This window comes from Thermobia domestica, chromosome 18 (assembly GCF_964235325.1).
Source record: "Thermobia domestica chromosome 18, izTheDome1.hap1.1, whole genome shotgun sequence".
In the NCBI taxonomy this organism is placed as follows: Eukaryota; Metazoa; Arthropoda; class Insecta; order Zygentoma; family Lepismatidae; genus Thermobia; species Thermobia domestica.
The window spans coordinates 64,407,839-64,425,963 of NC_137471.1; the positions used below are offsets into that span (position 1 = coordinate 64,407,839).

At 34.8% G+C, this 18,125-nt stretch overlaps 1 protein-coding gene and 1 pseudogene across 1 annotated transcript in view; one reads left to right on the forward strand and one right to left on the reverse strand.

Annotated features, from left to right (window-relative positions):
• Positions 1–18,125, reverse strand: part of LOC145674883 (neurensin-1-like) — a 467,202-nt gene that overhangs the window by 287,108 nt on the left and 161,969 nt on the right. The gene's annotated exons all lie outside the window — the stretch shown is intronic.
• On the forward strand, positions 12,742–14,001 carry LOC145675960 (RNA-binding protein 8A pseudogene; annotated as a pseudogene).

An 18,125-nucleotide genomic window follows, 5' to 3' on the forward strand; every position in this document is an offset into this window, starting at 1 on the left:
AACGCGACCTTAATATTATTATATTGCGAAGTGGAAAAGTAATTAAGCGAAATATGGCCATGAGTACGGAAAGTAATAATATGATTAGTGAACAGAGTGTATATCCTGAATTGACTCCGAGTAACAATTTGGCTGATATTCTAAAAGACTTGTCCCAACAGATAAGAAACCAGTCCGAACAAATCAAGGACCAAGTACGAAAAGGTGATGGGTTGGCACAACAGATAAGAAACCAGTCCGAGCAAATCAAGGACCAAGTACGCAACCAGTCCGAGCAAATTCAAGAAAAATTGGACCAGAAGATAATACAATTAGCTAATGACTTTGACGAAAAAATAGTGAAATTGAATCAATGTAATGAAGACAGATGGGAGCGTGTTCAACATCAGTTAAATCAGATGAACCTACATGTGGTGGAAAAATTGGAGAAGTATGAAGAGAAAATAGAAAAAGTTGTACAAAGAAGCACAGAAATGCAGGAATCCATGGATGTTTTAAAATCAACAATCAACGCCCATGAAAACCATATTAAAGTACTGCGAGATGAAGTTAATTTCATCAAAGAAAGATGTATTCCCGGAACTTCATTCCAGGATACCGAAGGCACGAATCATCCTATAGCCACAGGTTGGGTACCTGATCATCCTCCCAGAACAACATTGGAATTTGATGGATCTTCGAGTGGTGCAGAGAGTAGTGACAGAGAAGAACGAGTGAGGCAAACATTCAAGCGCAGACACATCTCCAGTAGAGGTATGAAGACATCCACAGGTAAACAGTCGCGGTTTAGCGAAGTTAAGTCGCTCACAAAGTTTAGTGGCGTGCCAGGAGATATACCCGCTAGGGCATTTCTTGAAAAATTTCAGGATGAATGCAAGCTCATGGGTGTAAATGAGTCTCAATTCTTAAAATTATTACCGCATATCATGTTGCCACCTTGCTTAACATGGTTTAAAGCTATTAGAGGTAGTCTTCATACGTATTCAGATTTTAAGAATGCTCTTTTGTCAAATTATGAAAACGATTTTATGGTAGCAAATAGAGATGCTGTTTTGCGAACGAACCACTACAATCCAAAGTTACACCGTAGTATTACTGAATTTGTAGTATCGACATATCATGAGTTAAGATCATTAAATCCGAACCATCTGGAATCCCGAATTATAGCTTCAATTAGGATCTTATTGCTATTTAGGCTACAACAGTTGTTAATGTCGGCTCAGTGCATTAACTTCAACCATTTAATTATGCTCATTCAGAGTTATGAGAGTCAGTCTGCAATTCAGAATAACAATAAAATACAGGATAGAGGTCAGGGTAATTATGTACGTAGTCAAACACAATATGCTTCTGTTCGTAATGTAGATATACAACCTGAAAATGATTCTAATGTTCGTAGTTTCAATAATAAAATGAGTAGTTATAATGGTACCGGAAATCAAACGCAACCTAATTATAGAAATGGAGCTAGGAATTTCAGAAATAACAACAGGAATTTCAGTAGGAGTAATAGTTACCGCCGATCTTCACAAAATCAATTTGCAGATGGCAGGAATTTTGTAAACAGGAACCAAAATATGGTATCATCCTATGAAAGACAAGCACGTACACAAGATTGTGCTATACAACGTTCCTTAAATGAACCCTTTGAACGTATAGCTTGAACTGACAAAAAGGCGTCCGATGGATTTATATTAATTTGACCTTTGCTTACGTCCATGGTTATTATGTTCTTTATTCGATTAATTATTATAATGTATGTTAAGTAATGTAATTATGTTTGTTTTTCATGTCTTTTGCAAAGTTATCTCATAATTATTTATTTGAATATTATGAATATTTAAAAATAAAAGATCGTAATTTTAATGTAAACTTATGAAAGTAATAACAGATATATCAAATAAATGTACCTTATTATATGGAAAGAGTAAGAATAATGAATATCGAATCTCTTAATTTTTCAAAGTTTATTAATGTATTAAATGATGACCATCAATGCGTTTATATGTTCTAACTTTGTTGACTTCTGATCCTATCTATATTTAATATTGTGAAGATCTTTGTTTGTAAATAGTGTTGTTTGTATATGAAGGAATAGTTAATTTGTACCCTAGAAGGAAACTATCAGTTAGATTTGATTCTTGAATAGCCTTACTTATGATAATTGTAATTCGTCGTTATTAATATTGGGATATATTGACAAATATAAAAATGTGTAATGTTATAATATATTATATATAAATGGAAAAGTAGAATATGTGTATTAAAGGTGATATTATATATATGAGGGCTATTCAAAAGGTAAATGTTTCATGATATCTAACCCAGGGTTCTTTCCTTCATAGTAAAACTATTATGGAAGTCCCGTTCGAAGCGACATCTACAACGATAACGTTGTATGTAACATTAGCAATCTGTGCCTATTTACAGAAAGGGATCAGAGGCGAATTATGTGAGCAATATTATGTATAAAGAAAAAGAAAGACATATAGAGATTTCGAGATATTATTTGTGTAATCGGTAACTAAAATAAGAGTTGTTGTTACTATAGCAACGTCGTAAATAAAATGTACATGTACGTAGACATCTTGACGAGTAAATAAGTGTGTGTATAAAGGTCTAGATATTTTGTTAGGTGTGCAGAAAAGTTAATTATGTACGCTTCTCATGGTCAAGTATTAAATCCAGTTAAGAAAGTGTTAAAAGCGTTTGAATCATTTTGAAGATTAACTTAAGTACGAACCAGGCCCTTACACGATTTGGCATGGAAGCAATGAGGCCTTTGTAGTTACCTTAAGGCATGACGCACTATACCCACACAAAGTTACTGAATTCCTGTAATTCTGCGACAGGGGTCAATGAGCTCTGATATTACCCCAAAAGTGTTCAGTTGAGTTAAGATTGGGTGAGTTTGGCCACTGTAGCAACTGAACCACTGCAGCACACTGTTGACCTAGACATTGAGCGTTGACTTGCTGAAAGATGCCCTTGCCAGTTAGAAATATGGTCAAACATGATCATCAATGATCTGCCGATATGTAGGAACCGTCGTGGTGCTTTCCACACATCCTATTGAGCCTATGGACAAACATGAGAAGATTTCCCAAATTGTAATGGAGTGTAGTCTGACTGTTGTCGTCTGAATGTCCATATCTCAAGCACCTGTTTCGCTGCAAGACAATGAATTTTGTCCCGGGAATCGATGTGGTGAACCTCTTCTGACTACTGTACAGCGACGGAGTTTCCATTGCAAGAGACTGCGATGCAGGCCTTCCACAGGCCGGAGACAGTGCGGACTCGACGAGGGGAAAGGCGCCGCTTGAGGAGTCCGGAAGCACAATAGTGTATTGGGCTGTTATCTGTGCTCTTAAGAGGGATGTCAGAGAAGGAAATTGCCGAAATTCCGGTTTCCTGTTTGATACGGCGATAGAATTTCAGCGATGTTTTTGGCCTTGAGCCTGGATGCCTTGTCTTTTAAAGTTCAATCTGGTTCACCTCTTGTCCGTACAATTATAGGATATAATGCTGATTCATTTCAGTGAGGACATGAGTCTGGTAGTACGCAGCATTGATTTTGACGTTTCGTTCCACTTTTCGGAGATGCAGTTTGCCCCTGTACGAGACACTGACCACAATCATTAACTATTTTTGGAAACGGTTTTAGTTTCTTGCATCGACGTGTTGGGCTCAGGACTCGCTTCCGTATATTTCGTTATAATACAATTTACAGTTGCACAACCTACACTAAAATTAGGCATCTGACACATTTCTACCACACGAGAGGCCGTGAACTTAACGTCGGAAAAGGACACAATGCATCCCTTTCAGAATCTGTTCAGTTTCAGCGGCATGAGACTACGTTTGAGCACACTGCTCTACTACGTGACTAATGAAATACTGTTGCTTGCCTCGTGGCAATCTCACGGGGATGAATTGCGCACACGTGCGCACGATTGCACATTGACTTCGGCTCAATATAACTGAATCAACCTCTGTATTAGTTATAAAAATAATTGAAAACTGTATCCAGTCAATAAATTAATATGAAATTAGTTTGAGTGGTAGACTATTTAGGGCATTAATTTGTTAGCTTGACATATTTCATTATTTAGATAATAGTAAGTAATTGTTTTCTGTTTTCAAGCCTATTATTATTATTATTTTCTGCTTTTAAGAGTTTTATTATTATTATTTTCTGCTTTTAAAGCTTTAATTATTTTCTGCTTTTAAGCGCTTTATTATTATTATTTTCTGCTTTATAGATCTTTAATTATTTCTACTTTTAAGCGCTTTGTTGAAGTTTGTTAATATTGTTTTTCTTTTTTTAGTTTCATTTAACTGTTTGTAGTAAAAGTGATCTTATTTTCCACATATATCAGCTCTGCTTTTTTATGAAGCAAAATATATTTTAGAAAAATGTTTACCTCATAACGAACCCCTTTTTTTATTACTGTTTTAGTCGTCTTATTATTTGCATATCCGAATTGTGTGCAGAATTCATTATTCCGGATAATTGGAGTTTCACTATAGTAAAATACATCTTTCCGTGTATATATCAAGGATTTTTCATAAATTCTTGCTCAGACCTATAATTGTATCATGATAATACTATGAATTATTCACATGAAATACATAATACTATAATCTATTCTTTCACATACCAAGCAGAAGCTACGTAATTGGAAATCCTACACTGCAACGAAAGAAATGAAAACCGATATGACTGGTGCTTTGCTCTCTATTTTCTTCGACTCAGAAAGTTTTAGTAAGTGGAGGAGAGGGGGAGAAAAGTTGTTCACCAATCACGGAGAAGAAAGAGACGTTTTCTTTCCAAATAACACTCAAGAATGGAATCTGATTCCAGACTTCAAACAAACAAGGTTAAAGACGTTCGTTTGTCTACGAAAGAACGTACAAAGGTTCAAAATAAGTTTGCTGAGCTCAGGAGACAAGGATCTGGCATTAAAGATAAAAGTATAATCAATCATTTGACTTTTAGTATCATTTCAACGGATTTCTGTCAACAAGTAATACTGTGTTCTGTATGAGGATGTTAAGTTCCAAAACTTTGTTCATATAATTTACAATATTACTAAGGTATAATAAAACGTTCAAAGCTGAGACATGTTTTAATCGATATATCTCGTTAAATTGAAGAAAATAATATGAATGAATTGAAATCCTTATGCGTAGGTTTTGAGAAGATCAACAAAGCATTCTTTTCCCTGTAAACCTAAAACTTGATGATCTACGATAACCACAATACCCATTAACATGAAAGTGATACTGAAGAATACTCTTACCAAGATATTCATTATGATATTAATAAGAGACAGTATAGAGGATAGTTAATAAAAGACAGTCAAAAATTATTATTAATATTTATTAATTAAAAATTATTAATATTTTCTAAATGGGACGTATAACCTATTAATGGATTGACTGCATCGAATTGGATAAAGTAACATGCATATTCAATGAGTAATCGATGAAAATATAGTTTTAATACGCTAAAAAATGTCAGTTATTATCAATAATACGTTTTTATTCTAGGGGAACATATTTTTCATCTATTTTCATGCTTTGTATATATAAAAAATACAGCGTTAAGTAGCAGATTATGTCTATTGTTTTAGTTCTTTACCCAACGGTGACACATGCGTATACTCCTTACAACGTCTACTAATAACGTGTACTTATAATAAATGTATAAAATACATTCACACAAAATTGCATCAAATGTTATTACAATACATAACCTTCTTAAATGCGACGAGAACTACGTACATATGTGGGGTTATCAGAAATGTGGCCCGAGCTTCAAGAGAAGGCATGTATTGCATTAAACGATAAAGCACATACAAGAATCTTAATTTTGTATTGTATAATTTTATTCAAACAAAGAAAAAGACATATATAGTTTTATTCAAATAAATAAAAAAGACCTCCATAGCCTTATTTAAACGAAAGCATCTATAATCTTATTCAAACAAATAAAAGGATATCCTTAATCTTATTCAAGCAAACGAAAAGACGTCCATAGCCTTATTCAAACAAACAAAAAAACTCAATAGTCTTATTCAAACAAAGAAAACCACTTCCATAATCTTATTCAAATGAACAAAAAGATATGCAAAGACTTACTCAAACAAACTAAAAGACACCCATAGTCTTATTCAAACAAAAAGACCTACATAGACTTATTCAAACAAATAGACCTCCATAGTCTTATTCAAACAAAAAAGACCTCTATAGTCGCATTCAAACAAACAAAAAAGCCTCCATAGTCTTACCCAATTAAACAAGAAACCTTCATAGTCTTATTCAAACAAATAAAATATTCCTATAGTCTTATTCAAACAAACAAAAAACCTCCATAGTCTTATTTAAACACAATATCGCCATAATCGTATTCTAACAAACAAAAAGACCTCCATAGTTTTATTCAAATAAAAGGACCTCCATAATATTACTCAAACAAATAGAAAGACTCCTATAGTCTTATTCAAACAAACAGAAAGACCTCCATAATCTTATTCAAACAAATAAAAAAGATATGTATAGTCTTATTCAATTAAACAAAATATTTCTGTTTTAAATAGACTATTGGAGCTCTATCAAAGAGATTTTAAAACTGATTTGAAATAGAAATACCAATAAAGATTAAATAATAGATACACTTCATTAAAAAAAAAAGTCGTTTGGGTTACCAAAACTTATTCATATATTTAAACTTTTTGTTGATCCGTCAGTTCGGGAGAAAAAAAAAAGAAACTCAGAGACTACTTGATAGATAATCATCAGTTTTGGCCAGAATGTGGAAGATGAAAATTTAGGAGTCAATTTCATTGATAGAGGTGAACCATTCACCGGAAAAAAACGATAGAAATCAATCATTTCTTTTTTCAAACACTGATCATTAGTAAGCTGATTTTAAGGTGCAGCATTTTTCCAAAAATGTAGCTGATTTCGTACTCAGTGTTCAAAACATGTATTTTGGTGCATGAAATGAAGCACAATTGGCACAATTTATTCCACCTTTTCGTACTATTAACTCTTTCCCTTTTTTTTTTTTTTTTTTTTTTTTTTTTACAACTTTTGCTTTTGAGCACCTTTATCCTTCCTGTTTGGTAAGGCAAAAATTGAATAAAATTTGAGGGGAAAAATCTGAATGCATAAACCTCTGCTAGTTTAACAGAAGTTTCTTTCCGTATTCTTACATCATATATATGCTCATTGTTCTCCGTTGATATTAATATTTGTTTTTTTCTGCAGAAATGAATCTTCTGAGCGGCAAGCAACAGAATCTTATTTTCGAGAAGACAGAAATCTTGTTCTAATAAAATTCTATAAATTTCTTGAAACACAGTAACATACCCTTATTTCTGAAAGTAATATACCCTTATTTTATTATTGTTGAATTAACGATTCCCTGAAGCTAGATGAACACCGGTATATAACTTATCATTAAAATTAATTGGACATTTTCCCAAGCGTTTTCCAAAATTTCGCTCATAAGGAAGCCAGAGAGAAATTTCTATACTATTTTAGGCACATTGAAATCGAATTTGTCTCACCATTATGGCAAAATGGCAGAACCGTTTCAAATGAATTTGCAAACATAGCACTGTCCTCGGCCGAGTTTTAATCATATTATGTCCTTCACTTAAGATGCAGAAGTTAAAGGGGGGTTCAAAATTTGTGCCACATGTTTAGAATCTCACGAGTCCTTCAAGTTAGGAAGATGTAATTAGTTATATAAACTATTCATTAAAAATTAGCAGACAAATGTCCCAGCCAGTGACGGCGCAAGAGTTCTACAAAAGAGGAGTCACATCGGCAGATGGCGAAAACTTTGGGTTGTCCAGTGATTTTTTTTTTCTTTTTTTACTTCGAGGGCATTCTTTAAATTCTGATTTGAGTCACTAAATATTACAGGAAATATAACAACGAATTTATCATTGCTTAACCCTATCTCTAGTATATGAAGCGCTCAGTGCGCAAATGAATCGAATTCACTTTTCGTCATTTTGAACATATTTCACGTTTAACATCCCTACTTGAAGCTCCTTTCATGTTTCCCGATATTACAAATAACTCTAATAACGTTTAAAAAAGGTTTTTTTCATGTATTTAAACAGAGCATACAAACCTTTATGTTTGTTTTTCTCACAATTTTTGGTAATTGAACTCGAATCCGTTGTGCTTTGAACGCCTGATATAAAGGGTGTTTCAAAACAACACCGACTACGTTTGGGAAGTGATTCCTGACATCAAGGTAAAAACAAAAATCAAGACGTCACTTAGGAAACAGTATGACCAAAAATACATGTTTCAGAATCCTAAGATACTCATGCAACAATTTTTTAAGAGGGAGTTTGGCTACGGGCATATAATTTGAAGCACTCACGAACTATCTCTATAAAAATTGTTGCGCAAATACTGCAGGATTCTGAAACATGGATTTTTGGGTAGGGCACGTACTAGTTCCTAAATGAAGTCTTGACCCTACTACGGTAGGTCCCATAGTTTTAGAGCTATGGACCTCTAAAGTTCGTTTTTCATGTTTTCGGCAGCCTATTACTCCGAAATGAAACATTTGTGTACCCAGGTAGGTCTATACTTTTTGTCCTGTCTTGGTGTTGGGAATCGTCCCCAAACGTTGTCCATGTCGTCTCTGTATGTTACATTCAATATTTACTGAACTTAATTTTAAAATATTTTACTCAGCACAAAGAATTCTAGCTATTCAAAAAGTCAGAAACACTTAATTTTGCCAACACTTCTCAACCGATTTCCTTGATTTGAAATTCTCAATCGATTTTGTAAAAATAAATCATTCTATAGACATTCATTTGCATACACATTTAGCAACAGAATAATTTGAAACGGATATTAAAGGGAAAATTTAACTAGGTTCGTTTCTCATATATTTAAAATAAAAAGGGATATGGTGACTCGGTGGTAGAGCGTTTATCTCTGGGGTCCTTGGGGCGATCCCTGACCAAGTATGTTGGTGATGGACATCGTGCTTGTCGGTTTCCTCGGGGTTCTCCCGTTTCCTCCCGCTTTCTTCTTTCTTCCATTTTTACTCATTTCTCATCATCACTGATAAACTTCATTTCGTTTCATTTTAGTCGTCTATAAACTAGAGGGCTATTGTATCGCCGCATGAGAACCAGGGGAGCGTAACTCCAAAAATGTTGTTTTCGTTTTCTTCATATTTGGACATAATTTTGAAAGCCCCACTTCGTGTAAATGAACGTAACGCCATTTGTTCACCTTGTGATCATCTGTTGTAATGTTGTTCAATTACCATCTTATTAGAAACACATCTTTCTAAGAAAATAATATTTTTGTCCTCTCGCCTGTAAACCTACAAAAATGGAGTTACGTTTCTCTGTTCTCATGCGACGATATTTTAGTCTGTGTTGAGAATAGTATTCAGTTTTCTTACTGCTGCAAATGAATTTACATTCATTCTCCCTCTGAAACTGAAAAACATGGCCACCCATGTACTCTAATTTAAATGTCGATGTACTTCCCCTCCGAAAAATTTCAAAAGAATGACTTCTTTTTCTCTAAGGGATAAACATAAATTGTTCAATGCTGGCTGGCATTGCTATTTCCTAAAATTATTAAATTTATAGTGAAAGATATCAAAATACAATCAAACTTGGTAGTAATTTTGGGGATGTGCTTTATGACATTAAAGTAATTCTCGACAAGCTTACAAGGGTAGAGAAGAAAACAGAAGTATCTCAAGAGAATCCAATGAGAGCTTTGGAATAGCCCTGTAATCTAGTTCATGGAGGTAAAAATGATTTTTTTTCTTTTTTTAAAGTTTAAGGTCTGACAATCTTCCAAACGCCTATCCTTACCTACATTGTAATCACACTCACACATTTTCCGTGACTGAAAACTTCCTTTTTCTACATTCTTGAATAGGACAGAAGAGAAGAAAATCGAGCGAAGCCTCACCTCTGTGCTGACGCGCGCTATGAAGGTGAGAATGATTTTCTGGTTCTCTCCAAAGCAGGACTGACACATATTGTTTTGAAAATGAGGACTGTGCAGTAGATTTGCATGCTTTTCAACGTCCTTATGCATAAAAATTATGATTAAGAAAGTTGAAATAAAGTATTTTCAATGCACTTTAAACTTCGCAATTTAATTTGACTTCATATGTACCGTGTTATGCAAAAGTGAACTAAGCGCCAAATTTTGAAAATCCACGTAAATGCGACGATTGGTTCCTGATAAGCATTAGAACGTTTTGCACAATCGAAAAGAGAGGAAAACCAACACCTTTCCAAAAAAAAAGAAACATAATTTCACTTTAGATTACGGCTACCTTAATGCTGGACATCAACCTTTAAACGTAATTTTCTTAAAAGTATGAAAGTGGCGCTTAGTTCGTTTTCGCATGACACGGTACATATATCTTTATGTAACTTTTTTGAAGCATTTAAGAAACGGATGAATATTCTTGAAGTACATTTTAAATGTATTTACCTCTGAAACGTTACTGTGGAAGCAAACATACAAACCCAAAGACAAATATGTGAATTTTCCACTTATAATTGAAATAAATAGTAAATAATTGTAGTCCGTAAGATACTGTAGGTAGGTTTATGACGAAAACCCTTACGTAGGGATTAGTAAATTCGGTTTCACTTGACGCCCATACATCAATTATTCTACATGAAGTGTTCTAACAAAGTAATAACATGACTTATAGTATGCAGGATGGTAGCTATCGTTCGACGTCATCTTCAAAATCAGAAGGTCGTCTTGTAAGTGATCAACATGTTTAAAATTAATTCCATACTCTGTACTATTTATTTTCATGAATACATTTGCTTCGAGGTCCTTAATTTTCTTTTGTTTTTAATTTCAATATGACCTTATATTTTTCGGGACGCTTTCAATTCTTAATGAAATGAAAATGAAATCTTTGAGTTTAACGTCCTACGTAATGTCTGTTAGGCTAAAGCACGATTACACGTTGTAGGCTAAGGAAGACAGATGATTAAGGCAAGTGAATGATGATGGAAGAATTGGTGAAATGAGATTGTGGGGGAAAACGGGAGAGCTCCGAAAAAACCCAAGGACACAATATTGTCCACCACAAACTTACTTGACTGGGGATCGCATCAGATGTTAACAGTCTACAACTGAGTCACCGTATCCCCCCATAGACGACTAAAGCAAAGGACGGGCTTTATAATGATCTCCCTTATATTGCCGCAAATTAACTTAAGCAATGATTCTTCAGCTCGAAAGCGCCATCTACTTCATTTTTGTACATTCTATTTCCATGACAGACTGAAAAATAAAACAGATGCTTATTAAATTTTCTCCCCCTCCCTCCCCCCTCTCTCTCCCCGTCTTTGTTACAGTGTCTGATAGTGCGGTTCTGTAATGTAGTTTTCTTCGCAGCGAGATAATGTGGTGGGGAACGTCCTGTACTGCAGGGATTGATCTTACATAACGGTCTGTACACCCAGGCCATACCCACGGCGGGTAGGGAAGCCGCCCCCTAAATTTTTATTGGAGCCCTATAATTTTCATGGTAGGCTTACAATTGAACTATAATATAGTTGGATCGGGCCCCCTAACTTCTACCGGCTCCCTCTACATTTTTGGGCTGGCTACGGGCCTGCTGTACACCCTACAAGTGTATTGGATTCAAGGCCCGCTCGTGGTTTGGAGACCAGATAATAGCATGTGCTTTCTTTCATAACCTCGCTGTTGCATAAGGAGTAAAGCATATTAGCTGAAATTTTCTTTTTTTCTCTCTCTCTCTCTCTCTCCTGGTTCTTAAAGGCTAACACTTAAATTCTTGTTGAATATACGTACAAAATAGTAAATCTGTAGCTTACTAAAAGATAACACTAATTAATTTTCGTGTGTTTTGTTTTTCAAGCAAACAAATGTGTTACTTTTTCCCCCAATAGATTTGCAACTTCTCTTAAGTTGTTCTTCCAAATTCATGTCGTATTTGTACCCGTTTACTTGGGAAAGTAGCTTACGCAACCATGACTATGAGGTGCCTTTTTGATTGGAATTAAATAACATACTTCACCTACTTTTTACGTTTTTATAACTTCTTTACCTTCAAAATAAGCGAAAAATATTAGTTCAAATTTTAAATTTCCTGCTATGGGATAAGGAATGTTTCTGTTAAGTAAGAAAAGCACACTAACTTATGTGCGATTAAGAAAAGGACTTACTGTAGTACAGATAGCCTATATATTGGGAGAAATTAACGTTTATAAATAAAATAAGTCAGACCTCTGAACTTTTAAATCAGTAAAATAATTCCGGGAACCGCACTGTTAAAACTAAAAAAATCAGCAAATCTGGTACTAAATACTTGAAGTGGCAGCTCTGCCGCAAATTCTACGTATGTCAAAGAATTTTATGTAGATAAACAGCTAATTTTTCAGATTACGTAATTCTGAACAAGCATTGTGTTCATTGTTGGCATCTTGGAATTACTGCACTCCTTCCACCATATTTATTAACTAAATAATACTGCATAAATTATAGTTAGCCTACACATTAAATTGTATTCAATTTATTCATTCAATTACTACAGAAAGGGAAGTGTTGGTATAGTATTATGTATTATCAGTAGTTAGAAATTCTGCCACTGCATGCCGCTGTTGTACTTCAGCCAATAGTGCTATCTTCGTATAAAATTGCTTTGGAACAGTGTAATCTGTTTTTGAGCTCACTGTTTGTGGAAAGATTTTCTTGTTGCTAGCTTGTTTAACTTTAAATAACTTGAAAAATGTCAGATTGTCTCGATATAGTTCATCATGAAGAATTAGATTTAACTGATGAAAGTGACCGAGGAGTTGTACGAGTAAAGAGCCGGGTTAGGCGAAGAAAAGGTCGTGGATTCGAGTCCCGAATCATAATTACGGAAGATGGTTCAAGTCTTGATACTCCAAGAACAAGTGTTGTAGAATTCACTCCTCAGAAATCTGTGGAAGGTTGGATTCTTTTCGTCACTGGTGTCCATGAAGAGGCCCAAGAGGAAGATGTCCATGAGAAATTCGCCGAATATGGTGAGATCAGAAACATGCATTTGAACCTGGATCGTCGTACTGGCTACTTGAAAGGCTACGCTCTTATTGAGTACGAGACCTACAAAGAAGCTCAAAAGGCCAGAGAGGGATTAGATGGAACCGATATTTTGGGACAACCAATTACAGTGGAATGGTGTTTCGTGAAGGAACCACTGAAAATCAAAAGGGATCGAAAACGTCGTGTTATGTTATAAACTCATGCATCATGAAAACTGATTTATATAATTAGTAAGTATTTGTTACTAGTACAAGGGTTAGTTTTATAGAATACTGAGTTAGTACTGTTTGAAAACATAGTGCTTAGCCATTAGAGAACAATTATGCATGTTAAAGCAAAATTTCAAAATATATTTGTCTTCTAACACTATTTACATTTTATATACGATTGTCCCATAATGGAAGTATCAAAATATGTCTTAAGAAAAGTCTGTTTATTATATTCCCTATGAAGTGAGGTTGAAATAGGGAAAATATATTCTCAGTTAATTTATTCTAAAATTTAAGCTAATTTCCAAAATAATTTTGAATTACAAAAATAGTTTGTAATAATAAGCAATTGTATGTTTTTCGTGTAGGGAAAATTACGTGTGTACTAAAATAGCATGTACCAACAAGATTTGCTTTATATAGAAACAAACATATAAGACGCATGAATAATTGAAGTTTCTATTAAATTTAAAATAGCAAAATACTAATGTATTTTTAAGTAGTTGGATGTCTTCTAAACTTCAGCATAATCCATATGGATGCATGTTTATTTTAACATGTTCGATACTGATTCACGTAGTGTTTAGTTAGTTCTGAATTCTCTCTAAAATTGATTATAACAAGAATTCTTTTAAGTTGCACTACTGCATTTGTTTAAACGGTAAGTGTTTCAAACCGCATTCATTTGTTTGAACCTTAAATTATTATTATTATGCTTGTGTTGTGTTAATAGAAATAACTACAGTACAAGTGAAGTTTTTCTACAGAAATACAGTATTGGACTGAAATAAAGTTTGTTGATATGTATTTTAAACAGTATAACATTTATCCAGGACTTCGTTTTTTTCTAAATACAGAGAAATACTAAATTTGTACAGATATCCTCAAATGTACTATTATTGTGTTCGTGATGATTCGATAAATTGTTAAATAAAATTTCTTTCGCATAATTATTTGTTCTAATAAGTATAGCGAACTCAAAAGTAAACAAATACGGACGACAATTAAATATCGTATTCTGTTTTTTGTTACTATACGTACAATTTTTCAGTCACATAGACCTAGATGTTCCTTTTTAAACTTAGACTATAATAAATGAATCAACTGGGAAACTTCTGCTAGAAAATGGGTTTAGTAATTTATTGGCTTATGGGCTTAGAAATTATTAAAAATAAATATCTTGATTTTTGTCTGTACCAATTTCACACACACGTGGCTCAACCACTCCTGACTTCCGACTTCAGAGCCTCACAACGAACATTTCTGAGTATGAATCTGTGGTGAAATATATAGTTTATTACAACCCATGTAACAAGAACAATACAGTTGAGAGGACTTGTTTTATTTAGCACAGTGGTTCTCAACCTATGTGTGTCGTGACACTGGTGTATCACGCAGTCCCTTAAGGTGTGTCGCGAAATTTTAGAATTTAAAAATTATGAAGAATTTAATAATAATTAGTTAAAATCGAGACAGATTGTACCAGTCAACGCCTCCAGCGGTAGCAAAAATGCTGAAAGCTATAGAGTCACTACAAAAACTAATTGGATTCACTATTATAATAGATATTATATTATTATTATTATTATATCAAACAAGTATGTTATGATTTCCTCGAACGTTCAGGAAACTGTGTTGCCAGTCTAAAATGGTTGAGAATCACTGATCTAGTGGGTAGCGTGAGTGATCCGAATTCTGTATAACTTCGGGGATGGGGATCTGGTTGGGTATGTACGTTTCGTTGAAAGATATCCAAGAAAACATATCACCAAAAATATGCAGATTTAGGGTCCCAAGCAAATTTCAGGCGGAGGTGGGGCTGGCCCCATCGAAACTCCCGGGAACGCTACCCATGGTTAGTGCATGTGTGCGTTTTTGGTATACGTGGTCCCGGCTTTAATTCCCGATGGAAGCACATTGAAATTTTGCAATATGTTGTTCTGGATTCGACTTGAAACGGCAGATTCACGTCTTACGTAGTGTTGAAAAGGGACTATAAAATTAAAGCAATAGTGATGTGTTTGATATTAAAATAAACGCATTATTGAAGAAAAGATAATGATAATGATCAAATATTTGAATAGATTAATATCAATTGTGTTCATTGTTTGACGTTGATGTCATTGCAGTGTATTTACCTCAGATTCATTATAACCTGATTCAAAAATTGGAGAATGTAGAATTCATGCAAATTTGAGTGAGAAAAGAATAGTATTTTCGGGTTGCCTTTCTAATTACTTGATAGCATAAGAGGGAAAACCTATAGATTGGTTTCGTAATGTACGTATCATGGTTGTATCACTGTATTTGTAAATAGGCATCATTTAGTTACATTTCTGTCAGTTTTATGCATGGAGGTGAGGATACCCAGACACCTTGAAATTTGTTTGGGCTTTCGTATTTGTATTAAAATCCTCATTGGTGTCATGTTAGATGATATATGAATGGCTATCCCCCCCCCAAAAAAAAAACGTTATGTTAAAATCGGTAGCATGGATTTTATGTACAGTCAGATGCAAAAGAGCTACCCCATTAATCTCTAATTTATTTTGCCAGCAACTTCAGAGAAAAAGTTGAACATATATTGAAATCAGTTTTCAGTAATGTATGCACAATTACGTTATTTCTACATAATCGATGGTTGTAATAGGTTTCGAGTTTACTCTTAACAAAGATGAAAAAGCATGTTGATTGGCTGGTTGGGTTTGGTGTCTCTTTCAACAACGTGAGTATGTGAGACGTGAACCTACAGCTTAACAGGAGATTTTGAACCACATGAGATCCCACCGGCAATCGAACCCAAGTTTTCCATCCCCAAAAGCACTTTTGATTTTGAATATTTATGTTTTGGGTTCGTTTGATTGGAATTTAATGTCCTTTCAGCTCTGAGACTGTATAAGACGATGGCATACAGCTTAACACGATCCGAACCACATGAGCTCTTACCTCGAATCCAATCAGCGTCTCGTGCGCATGTATATGGTTTAGGCTATGGTGGGGATTATGGGGGTGTAAAGACTAAATGCAACATTCACAGTCATAAAACGTAACCTCCTGGACCTTTGTGAAAAATGCTAAATGATTTTTATTTAGTACTTTTCATAATTAGCCCAGGAGGTTACACTGTACGACTCTGAATGTCGCATATGACCTTAAGATCGAATATTTCCCACCCCTGGTTTAGAGGTTTCATGTATAAACAAGTTACGTACAATTTTAAATAACGTTGATTTGGTATTAAAGTCTGTCATACTCTATATGTTTGTTGAAGTTTAACGCCTCATTTTAGCAGCGAGGTTATGTGAAACGTTGAGCGTTTAATGCGTATAATGCTCTCCCACCGGAATCGAATCGAAACTACGTGCATTAAAGATGCGTGGACTAACCATTAGATTAACCAAAAGTACTCGGGCTCTACATGTAAACCTCTCTAATAAGGCATGCCTTCTGGGCTACATAATATATTCTTAGTCGCTTGTTGTTTGTTCCTATTCGTTGCACTGAGCTATAAGAGACCTGGAACTACAGCTTAAGGTGGTGCGATCGAATTTCAGTGGAATCAATGGTGGCGGAATCTTCCACAAGATTCGAACCCAAGACCCTTATACTGAAGTTGTACGTGCCAGCCAGAAGATCAGCAGGGAAGACTATAATCTCAATTTCTTACCTTGCACCAACATGATAATAGTATGAACATAGTTTGGAAAGTGGAATGAAATCTTTAAGTTTTACGTCCCACTATTATGCAGGCTAGGTTAAAGGAGACAGTAATGATGAGAAATGAATGAAATGGTGGAATGAAGAAAGTGGGAGGAAACGGGAGAACCAAAACCTACGCACATAGTGTTTTTCCACCACAAAGTTCACTTGGTGCGAGCTGGAATAGAACCAAGGAATCAATAGCTGGAATAGAACCAAGGAACCAATAGCTGGAATAGAACCAAGGAACCAATAGCTGGAATAGAACCAAGGAACCAATAGCTGGAATAGAACCAATAGCTGGAGGTGAACGCTCTGCCACCGAGACACCGCGGCTCCTATGAAGAAAATTTGGTGCAACTGACTTAATAATGAAATGAAAGAATTCTTTTCCGAATTCATTTACTGTTTTTTTTTTTTTTATCAATGTTTCACAAAATATCAAGAAGTTATTCAATTCGTGATTAGAGTCGATGTTCAAAGACAGTGGCGGATCTAACCTGGGGCAGGGGGCCTTGGTCCCCCAGATTTCAGGGTGACGAAAATAATTTAAGCTATTATATATGTATTTTTGAAACTTTATAGTAAATTCATAATATCCTTCTCATAGTCTGGGGTATGGCAGCCTCCCCAGTTTTTACCTTCTAGATCCGCCACTGTTCAGAGACTACGTACTATATAAGCTTTCTGTAACTCTTGAATTTCATGTAATTCTTAAATTTAAAAAAGGGTAATCTCAAAGCTCGACACTGCAAATTCAGAAAGCTAAGGCAGGGTTCGAAAAAATAGGTGTTAAATAAAAGCAGTATACCGTCACTATTGTTGATCAGTTTAAATCATTTACACATATGTGAAGCAACTAAACATTAAAACATCCTATTTATCAAAAAAAATTGATTAGCTGACTGTCGCCTATTCGACATCTATTGGAGGGGGCCGTGGTGGCTTAGTAGTGAGCGCTCAACTCTGGCGCGGGTTTCTCTGATTCGATTCCAGCTTCTGCCAAGTGGGCTGTGTGATGGACAAACACAATGTGCGGGTTTTTCTCGTGGTTCTCCCGTTTCCTTCCACTTTCATAACTCCATAATTATAATCCATCTTATCGTCATCAGTCCAGAC